Here is a 13,162-nt window from a genome sequence, read left to right on the forward strand (position 1 = left end):
TCCAGTCCATCACTCCCCTCTGCCTTCCTTTAGCTCTTCCTCCCTGTTCCCTGTCAAATACCCATCCTTGTGGCAGTGGATCCAAGTGAGAGATCTCATCCCCCCTCCATGCAGATGGCCCTAGGCAGGGTCTGGGTCTCCCTCAGGGACTCCTTCAGGAAGCTGGGCTGACACAAATGGCCCCAGACTCAGCTGAGAGGCTGCCCAAAGTCCCCTGAGGAGTGCGATGAGTAAAGTTCCTGGAGATTGGATATGAATTCACAATTATTTATTAGTAAAAGTGAGAGAGAGATACAGACACAGACACAGAGACAGAGACAAAGAGACAGAGTCAGAGAGACAGAGACAGAGACAAAGAGATAGACAGAGACAGACAGACAGAGACACAGAGACAGACAGACAGAGACAGGGATCCCCTGGCTTCCCTTCCCTTCTAGGTGCTGATGCTTCCTCTGGGCAGCAGGCCCAGATCCCCCTGTCAGGGAAGGTCAGGCCCAGGAGAGAACACCAGCTCCAGCCCTGGAAGAGACCAGCTTCCTGTCTCTGGCCAGGCTTTTCCTCTCCTCCTCAGAGTCTCTGACTGGCCTCTTTCAGCTTCAGTCCTGCATTCTAAACATGCCAGCCCAGGGTATTCTGGACAGCCTCTCCCAGACCTCTCTAGCTCCTGCCAGAAGGCCTCACAGACAGACCTGCAGAGTCACTGCAAGGTGGGGCAGCTTTCCCGAATCTGGTTTTCAAACTGAATCAGTCATTATGTTTCTATTACGCTGACCCTGCGGGCTTGTGGGGGAGCCCAGAAGGCCTGGAAGCTGAGCCCAGCTGGGCCTGGGGAGCTCCATGAGGATGGCACACAGGACAGGCTGGCCTGAACCAGAGAGCAGAGTTTCCTGTAGGTCCAGGAGCCCCAGCAGGCTGGGATGGGGCAGCGGGCAGGGCTTGGGCTCTGGGAAGGCTCTATGGTGAGAGAAAGAGAACGTTTGCCCAGTGAGAGGCCAAGATTTCTAGCCCTGGAACTGGGCCTGGATCAGTGCCTGCTAGCAGAGTGTGGTGAGGGCAGGAGGCCAGGCCAGGGAAGGGGCTGAGTTCAGGGGCTGCTCTGGGTGCCTCAGGCTGGGGCTCAAGGGAGGCTCCACCTCTGTGTGGGATGAACATAAGAGGCAGCAGAGACCTCCCTCTGCCTGGAGGCCCTGAGCTCCGCCTCCTTGTGGCCTGGATGTGGGTCTTATAGCCAGCAGGGGACGCTGTGGGGCTGGTCCTGGGCAGGCAGTGAGGGCCTGGGCAGCCTGGAGGTGTTGGGGGAGGGGTGAGCCCAGGTGGCTGTTACTGTGGCTGCTCTGAGCCCTGTGATCCCTCCTGGGTGACGGCTCAGCTGGGCTGGACCAAATGACCCAAAGGATCCCCCTGCATGAAGGGCTTCCCCCCTCCCCCCCCTTGGACCCTGAGAGACGATGCAGGTGGGGTCCCCCCCCTTGAACCCCTGCCAGTGCTCATGAGGCCATGACCAGAGACACCCTCCAGGGGAAGAAAAGGGGAAACTAAGAAACGAGGAAGGAAATGGGAAGAGAGGAGACAGAGGCAGCTGCTGACACTCCCTGCGCCATGATGTACACCTTGTGGCCAAGCGCCCACACCTCTACAAACCTTGACAGGCATCCCCTGAGGAGAGGCTGAATCCTGAGGACGAGAAACCCTGCTAGGAGTCTGCAAAATCAGCCACATCATTGTCAGCGTTGTCAAGAGATGCAAATCGCATCACTCCAGGCAGTACAACATTGAGTCTATTTGGGCCGGGTTAGAAACTGGTGAAATCTGATGAGAGATAACTTGTCTGACAGTGTAGCTACATCTGCCCAGCTTTGCAGGACCTCCATCGCACGTCTCTTGTTCCAATAGAAAGTATGAATCGTGTTTTGGGTATGGTCGTGGTGGTCACCAGCTGACTGAGGCACAGAAGCCCCACATTTGCCAAGAGATTTGCCCTGTGAGGTTCCTGAGGGAGGAGGAGATTCTCCAGGGGTGGGGGTTGATAATGAGAATGGGAGAGGCTTCAAGCAATGATGAATAATGGGAGAGAGAGAATAATGGAGTGAAAGTTGCCTAAGAAAGCTACAAAGACCAGAAGACTCCACAGAGCTGCGTCTGTGCCCCATCTGGTTCTGATCCTGTCCAAGGCTCTGAGCATGCTCCAAGGCAGAGCTGGAGAAATGCTGGGAAAGAATCAGCTTCATTTCTGTCACTTTGTTAGGGACATTTCTGGAAAGCAGGAATGAGGAAGAGAAGCCAAACAGCCCCAAGTCTAAGAAACGGGGATTCTCCAGTGCAGAGCTCCATCTGGGATCTCCTTTGTAGGAAGAACATGAGAATCCTGAGACTCCAGTTTCCTCTCACCATCTCACCCAGCTACTGCCCATGCTGAGTTGAGGCGGAATTGCATTGGGTTCTATTTTTTTGAAAGGAATTCAGGGAAAGAAACAATCCAGGACCCTGGACAGGAGGAGGGAGATAAGCCAGAGGAGCTGTTCCCAGGACCAGCCTGACTGCAGATGGCCCAAGAAGATGACAGCAATAGCCAAGAAGCCCAGAAATCAGCCCGCTCCATCAGGGGACTTTGAGTCCCCGGACCTAATGGTCAGCACAGAAGATCAGGGGCTGCCAGGACCAATGTATCCCAGGACAGAAATCTTCTGGGCAGTTAGGAAGTCTGGGGCGTTCCAATGAGCCAGTCTGTGCAAAGCAGCCCAGCCCACGCCAGATTGCAAGGTGTCTGCATAGCCATTAACTCAGAAGCAGTGAGACAGGCAGTCTGCTGCCCAGCCTGAGACAAGCAAACATTTCCCTCTGGCCAAAACAGGAGATGTTGTGCCAAGAAAACAATAAGCCAGAGCCCTGGAAGAACAACATGCCTTATTCTATAGTGAACTGGGTCAGACATTCATCATCCTCCAGAAGATGCTGCTCAGAGCCCCTGAGGCAATCTCCATCCACTGGTTCTATCTTGTAAATCATTGTCAATCATTGTTCCTTCAAAAGGCTTACCCAAACCTTTACCATACATCATTTCCCTATAAATTGTGTACCTAATCCAGTAAATGTTGCCACTGGTCCGCAAGAGGATGTCTGCAAGTCAAATATGTAATCCTGTGGGGTGAATCCTCCTGTAATCCCAGGCAATTTCCCTTGTCTTGGTTCTGAGGACCTGCCATATGTTTGTGGAGCAGATCTCTACTGTTTGGACAGGGGGTTGGCTCAGCAGTGCCCTTTGTGTCTCTCCCATGTATTTTTGGTTTGTTTGTTGGTAAGACTCTTATGCTAGAAGGGAGGTGGCCCTGTGATGGCTACCTGGCAAGGCCTCTCATAATCTTTTTTTAATATTACGTAGACTAACACCCAAGCATCCTAGTGAAGCCCTCCATGTAACATGTAGCCATCATCCTTCAGGAATTTCACTGGGGAAACTGATGCCAAGGATCCCCAGGAGGCAAAATTGTGAGAATTTATTTTTCATATACTGAATGAATGTCAAATACTTGGGGGGATAACTGAGTGTTCCTGCTCTAGGGTCCCATCAGAGATACCCTCTAGTCTGCTGCTTTGGGCATTTCTTTGTCCCAGGAATCCCCAGGAAAGTTTTCCTTTCTAGCAGGATTGGGCTAATCAGTGAAGAGACCAAAGGATCCTTGACTTTGTGGGCTCCCATGATGTGGGATGGGGAAGGCAGGAGAGCTGGCTGTGCCTCCTCTTCATGAGCTCTTCCCCATTAAAGCAGTCTGGGCTGATAGGGGAGCCACTGAGTAATGAGCTCCTCAGAGCCGTTTTCTGGAGCTGTGGGAACCCAGCGCCGGAGCATACTGGCTGTCAGAGGACCAGGGAGCCCCGGATTATAGTGTGGGGTTTGCTGCTGGTCTGTCCTGCCAGCCATCCACCCTCAACGAACTCATCTTCTTCCCCCTGAGTCAGGCACTTGCCTTAATTTTAAACATAATAGAGGACAGGCAGGCACACCAGGTGGCCTATTTGGACCAAACCTTCTAGTCATGAACTAAAGAGACTGATGGCTGCAGCAGAAGGTGATGCAGGGAGTCAATAGACCCCCCCCCACTGGCTGACAAGGTCACAGTTGAGAGGCTAGAACTGCAAGGCAGCTCCCCAAGAACAAAGTCCCCAGATGACCCACTTCTGTGGCTTCTCTCTCTCCAACTTCCCCTACTAATGGACTTGTTATGATTGCTATTTCCTCCCCAATACAGGAGAAATAATATGAGAGCAAATACTTATAGGATCAATACATATATATCCCACTTTAATCCCCCTAGATTATTGTTCCCAAAAGATTGCATTTACAGAATTAAAGCTCAAAGATTATTGCCCATCAAGGCCCCACAATAAACACTGGCCAAATGCTTGAGCACCATAATAAATCATTCCTTACAGTTATCACACTCCAATGAATTTGTTGATGAACAGGAACCAGGCACGTCAAAGTAACACAAGAAAAACAGAACTTGTAAATTGAGGAAAACCTCAAATCTTGTTTGCATTGAAATATTTCTCTGACATTGTATCTAGTTACAAAATGTTTTGTTACCCATCTCCTAAGTAATTGTGATTGGTTGTAAAAGCTGACCAAAAGTAACAATGATTCTCCTAGGTCAGGGAGAACTAAGCTCTAGATCACCCTGTTTATGTCATTCATATATAGCAACAATGTATTGTTGACTATCTCTTTAGGCTATGTGTCTTATTAAGTTCCATGGAAATATATATATATATATATATATATATATATATATACACACACACACACACACATATATATATATAATTGATTGTGTGCCAACGAAGTATGTAATCATCAGCCTACATAATAAATGAACTTCTGTGCTATACCAGAACACTGTGTGATGCCTATGCATGTGGGTCTGAGAGCACAGTGTCTCTCATCTCCTACATCTAGACAGAGGGAGCCATCACCTTCAGGGAGACCACTGTACAGCACCCAGAGAGATGACACTCATAATCATAAAAAGAAAAACAAATAACAATTCAATAAGAATCATCACTTTTATGATCCTTTAAAGTTTATAAGCACTACAAATATAATATTTATCCATACTCAAAATGACTCTGGACTGTAGATGTTGTTGCTATTATGCCTATTTGACAGATGAGGAGACTGAGGAATATTGGGGTTCAGTGACTTTGGTAGGGTCACACAACATTTCAGTGACTGCAGGAACATTTGAACTCAGGTCTTCTCTATTTCAGTTCCAGAATTCTATTATCTGAGTCCTCAGGGTGCCACCATGGTCTGACTTCTGGGGATGGCCAAGGATCAGCTCTCTCACCACTATGGCAACATTCTGTCATATGTGAATGTTAAAAATGGTAAATGCCAAAACTTTAAAGGGTAATTTTAGTGTTTTCACTTAAAATGTAAAATAAGTGGGTACCATGGGAAATTCCCAAATATGATAATACCCATGTCAGCTGTGATTTTATGGAAATTTGAATTAATAAAGAAAGAAGGAATTAAGGGAAGAAGAAGAAGAAGAAGAAGAAGAAGAAGAAGAAGAAGAAGAAGAAGAAGAAGAAGAAGAAGAAGAAGAAGAAGAAGACGAAGAAGAAGATGAAGACGAAGAAGAAGAAGAAGAAGAAGAAGAAGAAGAAGAAGGAGAAGGAGAAGGAGAAGAAGAAGAAGGAGAAGAAGGAGAAGAAGAAGACGAAGAAGACGAAGAAGACGAAGAAGAAGAGAGAGAGAGAGAGAGAGAGAGAGAGAGAGAGAGAGAGAGAGAGAGAGAGAGAGAGAGAGAGAGAATTAATTTAAATTGCCCTGGCTCAGGCTGAACCAAGCAGTAGAAAAAGGGCCTAGGCCAAAATGGCCTAGGCCTGAGGCTAAGGGAGAGTGGGTCAGTCTTTATCACTCACCACAAGATCATCTCCAAGCAAGCTCCAGTCATCCACTGAATCTCCTGAACTAAATTCAGAAATCCCACTCAATTCAACTGACCTCCTTTTTTTTTTTAATTCCAGATTAGATATAAAGCCTATCATTCTATAATGTTAAAGATTGCTTAGCATTTATAGGGTTAGTTTTTCACAAGGATAAAATAAAACTTTACACATCAAAACTTCATCAAGATTAAGGAAGAATTTATATCATAAGGATGAGGAAAGACAAATGTATTAAGTATTATTGTCTCCACTTTGGTTGAGAGAAAAAAAGTACATTTTATTCTCTTTTACCTCATGCTACATGAAGTTGGCTAAGTTGAGTCAATGTTATGATAAAGGAAATGCATATAAAATTCGTAGAAAAAATTAGATAGTATCCATAGATTTCTTCAACAGATGCTCGAAACAAATTATTAAAAAAATGACTTTCACCTTGGTCTAGGAATGTCAAAAGGTAAATATTTCAAGGAAAGTAAATTGTGCAGTAAAATTTTCTTAAGACGTACAGTCAGTTCCAATAAAATGTGACATGTGCTCCTCCAAAAGCAATGCATCATGCAAAATCAGCTAACAGAAATCAGAGATTCTAGAGAAAATCTGTTTAATGTCACAATACATAAAAACCTTGTCAGTGACGTATTAAAAGATAGAAGCCTCAGAAAAACTGTAGCAGTTTTATACATACGAAACGATGAAGAAACGCATAAACACTACAATAAAAAGTGGCTCTTTCTTCAACTTCATACTGCATGAACAGTTAAGGCAGTTAGGCAGGCAGATTGCTGTTCCAGGACTGTTGGGGATAGTGAAGTGTTGAGGCCTTCTCTGCTCACAGCTACTATTGCACCAGGAGAAGCATGATAAATATGGCTTTTACCTTGGCAAAGACCTGAAGCTGTAGCAGAAGCGGATGTCTGAAGCGCTGTAGTTTGTGAGCTATGATGAAGTGCAGTTTAAGAGCCTCGCATTCTCACTGTTTCTCCAGGAAGAAATCAAGTGGAAGCAACTCAAAATTCATGTTATGCTCAATATATCAATCATATTGGAATAAAGTCCTAGTTTCAAAATACACGTGCTAGCAGAAATGACTGATCAAATAAAAACCTAGATGAGTTTTCCAAGTCGCCAATAACAACATTCATATAACACTGTGTGGAAAGCTCCTTACAACATTTGTCAGTACAGAGGTGAAGCAGAACATGAATAAAAGATGTGAGGATTTATGTGTGTGCGTATATAGAGGGATAAAATGATATATTGGATAATATTCAATGTAAAAATAACCTTCACATGAATAGCTGAAGAAGAATTCATATAAATATATTAAAAAGATAATTATTAAATGTCCTAGTTGGTAATTTGATAACACCTTCAATTTAAAGGGAAACTCCTGGGTACAAATGACAGCATCATTCACAATAAAATTTCCTGTTGCAAAAGTGAAGAATTTTGGCAGAAATTAAGTACATGGATGTAGAAGGTGTCTCTCAGCCACTGGGTTCCAACTTTGAGCCTGACAGGTGGTAGAAGAATAGTCGTATGCTGGTGGATGTCTCTAGGAATAAAAAAACACAACACAAAACTCCCCTCATTTCATTACCACAGTATTCTCTAGTCTATTGCTCTTAAATATATTTATCTAGAAGGAAATAAGGCAGAAAAAGTGTCTTTACGTAAACAGACATCTTTCTCAACACTTGGAGAAAAGTCAAATGAAAAATATTTGCGAAGAAAGTAGAAATACAAGGGTGACGTTTTAATGATCTAAAGAAATGACAGTTGCTTAATTAACCAAAATATCCTTTCCTTCCCACACACCACAGTTGAATATCTAAATGAATGTAGTGTACAGTATATGTTACACAATCTGCTTGAGTAATATATATCTTGTAGCTAAGAAAATTAAAATGGAAATGGGACCAAACTCTATATTACACAAACAGATTGTTAATAAATGTAAAAGATATTTTATAGTTATTTAAAACTTTTCACAAGTTCTATAAAATTAGTAAACTAGATAATAGAAAATACAATCTTTGAATTCTGTTCAACTTTATATTACTCGTTAACATTCATCCATTGTTATAACATATTTAAATTTAATAGTAAATCAATTAGAAAATGATCCAGAATTGAAAAACTTTTCTCCTCCCTTCTTAAAATTGAATTTGTATGGAAAAATATCATACTTTTGTTACTGATTTAGTTATACTTATTCATCTTGAAAAAACTGAAGGGAATTAAAAATGATTCTACGTAGTGAAAATCAGAAGTTTAGGCTAATGAATGTTAAGAGAAATTACTTTCATTTTATAATATAATCTGGTATTTATTTTTAACACTAATTATAAATGCGCTGCGGATTTTATACAGCATTGTAATTTTAGATGAGCTTAAATCTACTTTAAATGGTAATAGCTTAAATTTCAAAAGTTCAAGATAGGTAACTTTTACAAAAAGCATGATTCCACTTATTGGGGCATACTGAAACCCTTCTAAAGTAGGGTGACTTCATGAATTATTGTGACCAGAGAAATCTATCATCTGATGACTACCATTGTGGGGAAGTGCATCGACTGTTTCCTGGAAATAGTTTAATGGGAGGCCTGTAATCAAAGCTTGCCTTTCTACCTTAGTAGGGTCCTCAGAAGCTTCTGCTATTTATAGCTACCTTCGACTACCAAGGGTCACTTTCCTACCATAATGAGGCATTAAAGAAAGGCTTTGTATTGAGACAGTACCTGAAAATTCAGGTCATATTTAACAATTTACTGTGTACCTAATATTTGCCATGTACGAGGAAGTAAAGATACAGAAGCAGAAAATAGTCTATTGTCACAAAGACTTATGTCTTAATGGCAGAAAACCATTAAAACCATATAAAAATAAGTAAATGAAAAATATATACAAAATAAAAATGATAGCACATTAAAAAAGTCACCTGTGTACCCTGACCATCAGTTTCCTCATTTGTAAAATGAGGGAGTGAAAACCAGATTGCAAGCAAGCAAGGTAACATGTCAATTAGAGGAGAAAACACTTATAGGCGTGTTCAACTATAGCAGATAACAAGTCCTGAAAAACAGTAATGCCCAATGGTACAGAAGCAAAGTTTCAGGGCTCATGGTATGGGCTAGTGGACCTTAATTTGCAATGATAGGTAAAGTGTCAGCCCTTGGCCAGAAAGCAGTGCCAAAGGAAAGAGGGGCTCCCCAAGCCATGCTTCTATTGGGACCTCTGGCCACTCACGAGTTATCTTCTTATAACCAAACTATGATATTCTATATGCCATTTCCCCCCCATACATGCTCTCATATACGCCTTTACCTTTTCCTTCATTCCATACCTTTCATGGAATTCACACATGTGCATAAATACTTATGTAAACATGTAAGAACTTAATTCTTTTTTTTAATATATTTTATTTGATCATTTCCAAGCATTATTCATTAAAGATAGAGATCATTTTCTTTTCCTCCCCCCCCCACCCCCCATAGCCGACGCGTAAGTCCACTGGGCATTAGATGTTTTCTTGATTCGAACCCATTGCCATGTTGTTAGTATTTGCATTAGAGTGTTCGTTTAGAGTCTCTCCTCTGTCATGTGCCCACAACCGCTGTATTCAGGCAGTTGCTTTTCCTCGGTGTTTCCACTCCCTCAGTTTGTCCTCTGCTTATGAATAGTGTCTTTTTCTCCTGGATCCCTGCAGATTGTTCAGGGTCATTACACCGCCACCAATGGAGAAGTCCAAGAACTTAATTCTTACAAGGAACTTTGTTCCGAGGCACACACACAAAGATGCTTTAGATATCAAGCTTATTTGCAAGAAATTAATACTATAAAATGTAGTAAAGACAGCCTGGAGAATGAAATTATTTAACAAACAAACCAACTCTGCCAGGCAGACTTCTAAAGAAATGTAAGGATGGAAAAAGGCACTTTACTGACAGAGATGGCTGGGATTGGGGGATTGTCATCCAGGAGAACAATGACACAGGAACAGTTTTGTGGAAGGACTGACAGGAAATCCGTTTGTCTATATTCTTGCTGATGAAACAAGTGGAAGGATGTATATATACACCTTAATGCAGAGTTCTTCAGAATGACCAGGGAATTCTCAAAACGAATGTTAGGTAAGCCCGACCCCTTAGAATAATGCATTTGTGTACAGAAACTTCCAATCCTGGATCTCCAAATATTATGGAGCTTTATCAAACTATTGTTATTTAACCAAAGAAAACTGAATTTATTGTGTCTACACGAGAAGTCAAGTCCAACGGCTTACTACTCCATTTAGATGTGAGGGGATCACGTGATGTTAAAGCTTGTCAAGAAAACAAAACAATTCGTAAAGAGGCCTTTCTGTGTAAGTAACGAGAAGGCATTTTGAGCATCAGATGCAGTGCTGTAAGTTAGCAATGAGGGCGTTAACATTTTTTATGGTTCTGCTAAACGAATGAAGTATTTAACTTCGGTACATATGCAGATGAAGCTGTCAAGGTCTGTACCTCGTGCCGGCAATGCTCGGCGATTCTGCTCCACGCCTGCGTCTTTCTAGCGACTGGCAACAAGGTGTCTTTCCACTTCCGGCTCTCTGGTGAGTCGCTGAAACTGAAGCTCCAAACTGAGGTAGCGGTTGGGAAGAGAAGGAAGGGTTCCGGTAGATGACGATGGAAAATGAACTTCATGCTGCTCCCTCACAGAGGCAAGAATGCTAGTGGCTGTACTTTCTGGTTCCCTGCCTGGGTCTGTACAGGCTTCCGCGCTAGTTTGTTGCAGCCCCTCCTCCACCAAAGGGGTCTGCTCCGGAGCTGGCATTCCTCTTTCCAGGTTAGGAAGCGGCTGCTGTCGCTCCGGGAATCGGGGACATCCGCGCGGAGGGGTCGCGGCTGCCGCACCCAAAAAAAAAGTGCCAGGGCCAAGAGAGCTTCCCTCCCCCGCCCTTGCCCCCAGCCGAGCCCCCACCCGCTCGCCCGCCCGCCCCCTCCCCTGGAACACTTCTCCCACCCCACCCCCAGGAGGCGGTGGGGGAGGTCAACTTCCCCCTCTACCCCGTGCCCATGGTGCCACCTTCCTCGGCGACAACACGCAGTCAGCCCCGGAGCTCTGGGTGCTGCCGAGCTCCTTCGAACAGCCCCCCAACTGACCTCCTTTTAAAGAGAATTTTCTCTCATGCCACCTCCCCTAAATTTTCAATTCCACCAATCACAGTAGACGCTTTTTCCCAGGACTGCCCATTCTCAGTTCTCACCTTCTCAGCTTAAAACAAATCTTCTGAATACTTCGCACGTCTTTGTTAAACTTGCCTTTTGTAAGTTACTTGACCTTTTAGGTACTAATTTAACCTTTTATAGACACTTAGCACCTTTTTGTATTAGATCTCAAAATAGACCACCTGGCTTAAGATTCTAGCTTTACTACATATAAGGTACGAGTTGGGGACGTTCATGTTTCAATCAGGAGTTACAACTTTATCTTCCGCTTAGGCACCTTCTGAGTAGGGTGGAGTAATTTTAAAAGTTCCCAATACGTTCCTGATGTATCTCCATTGTTAAAATAGGGGAATAGCTTAACCAAATCTTCTAGAGCCGAGTCTGAGTCATTTTTAAGATTCACACATATGGGTCCTCTCCTCTCTTCTCAAGTCAGTCTCTCTTTTGCTCTCTTCTTCCGGTTCTCCAATCTCTCTCTGAGCATCCATTACACCTCACTACCCCCGAGGCTGTCCTTCATTGCCCTCTTCTGGGGCTGGGAAACCTTCACTGGACAGCTGTGGATTGAGAAAGAGTGAGAACCATGACTCCATCCAAAATGTGAAGTTCCTGGTGTTTAGGAGGACTCCCCCTGAGAGGGTCAGGGACTTGGTACCTGCAGATAATGACTCACCAACATACTCTGAGCTATCTTGACCCTACCATGTATGACAATATCGTCCAGATAATGCAGTGGGACACAAGGGACCATCAATTCCTCCTGGTGACTCCTGACCAGGAAAGTCAGCTCTGGATAAGGGTCTGAGGACCTCCATCTCACCTCCTGCATTCCCTGAAGAGTCTTTAATTTCTCTCTGGGTTCTGAGGGTATCCCTGAGTCTTGTGCTTGTCTTTCTCAACTTGTACTGACTCAGGCTCCCATTCTGCTTGTCTCCCCACTGTTACATTTCTAATCAGCCAATGAACACAATTTGTTTCTATAAAATGATATTTATTGAGATAATCTAGAAAATAAAGAGGTTCCCAATATTTCTCCTCAATATCTAGAGACTCATTCTCTCCCTTCTACAGTCTGACCCCTTTGGAAAAATGGATTCCAACTGGAAACACTGGATTTTATGTCAATCCCATTCAGTTTCCTTCCAAATCAGGTCTGGCCTAGCCTCAGGCCTCTCACCAAAGATCACTGGCCTGGCTCCTTGGGCTCCTTTCTTGCTACTAGTCTGGCTACAATTCTGGCTACAATTCTCTGCTGCTTAGTCCCTCAGCAGCTCATCATTCCTACCTATTGAACCTCATCAACAGTAACTCTACCCAATGGCCTTTAGGAAACATAAGAAATAACAACCTCAAAGGACAGTACAGATTTTCTCCTTCCCTGGAAATTTCCTGGCCTCCCATGGGGAAGCCTATGTCTCCCTTCAACCTGGGGCTCCCAGCACCTCCCTCCTCACCCCCATCCAGAGAGGAAGGACAAGAACTCCAGACTCTCTTTGGCTGAGGATGCTGGGGATTGGCTTTCTGTCTCTGGCTCCTCAGTCAATCATAAAAGTTCTCTTCTTCCCCATGTTAGAGTTGAAATGGTTGAGGTTTTAAACTGTAGTGATTAAAATAGTGGAAGATATAAATTGTGATAGATATAAGAGAGGGTGAGTAAATTTGACTGCAAAAAATATGTTTCACTACAGTGTCTTGGTTTTTAAATCAAATATAAGGTGGTCACCAGGGAAACCTTCCCAATTATTCAAATACCCAAGTAAACTGGGTTTTATAGAGATTTTTAATTAATAATATAATGAGGAATTAGAGAAAGAAAGAGTAGGAAAGGAATAATTATGAAGGGCCTCAAGCCAATATGGCCTAGACCTGAGTCTTAAGAGAGAGAATCAGTCAGTCAGTTTTTTAACACTCACCACAAGGTCTGCCTAAACAAGGATTCTAGTGACACCAGGCCATCTCAATCTCAGCTGACTTCACCAGAGAGCCTTCCAGCGAGA

This window comes from Monodelphis domestica, chromosome 3, assembly GCF_027887165.1.
Source record: "Monodelphis domestica isolate mMonDom1 chromosome 3, mMonDom1.pri, whole genome shotgun sequence".
Taxonomy (NCBI): Eukaryota; Metazoa; Chordata; class Mammalia; order Didelphimorphia; family Didelphidae; genus Monodelphis; species Monodelphis domestica.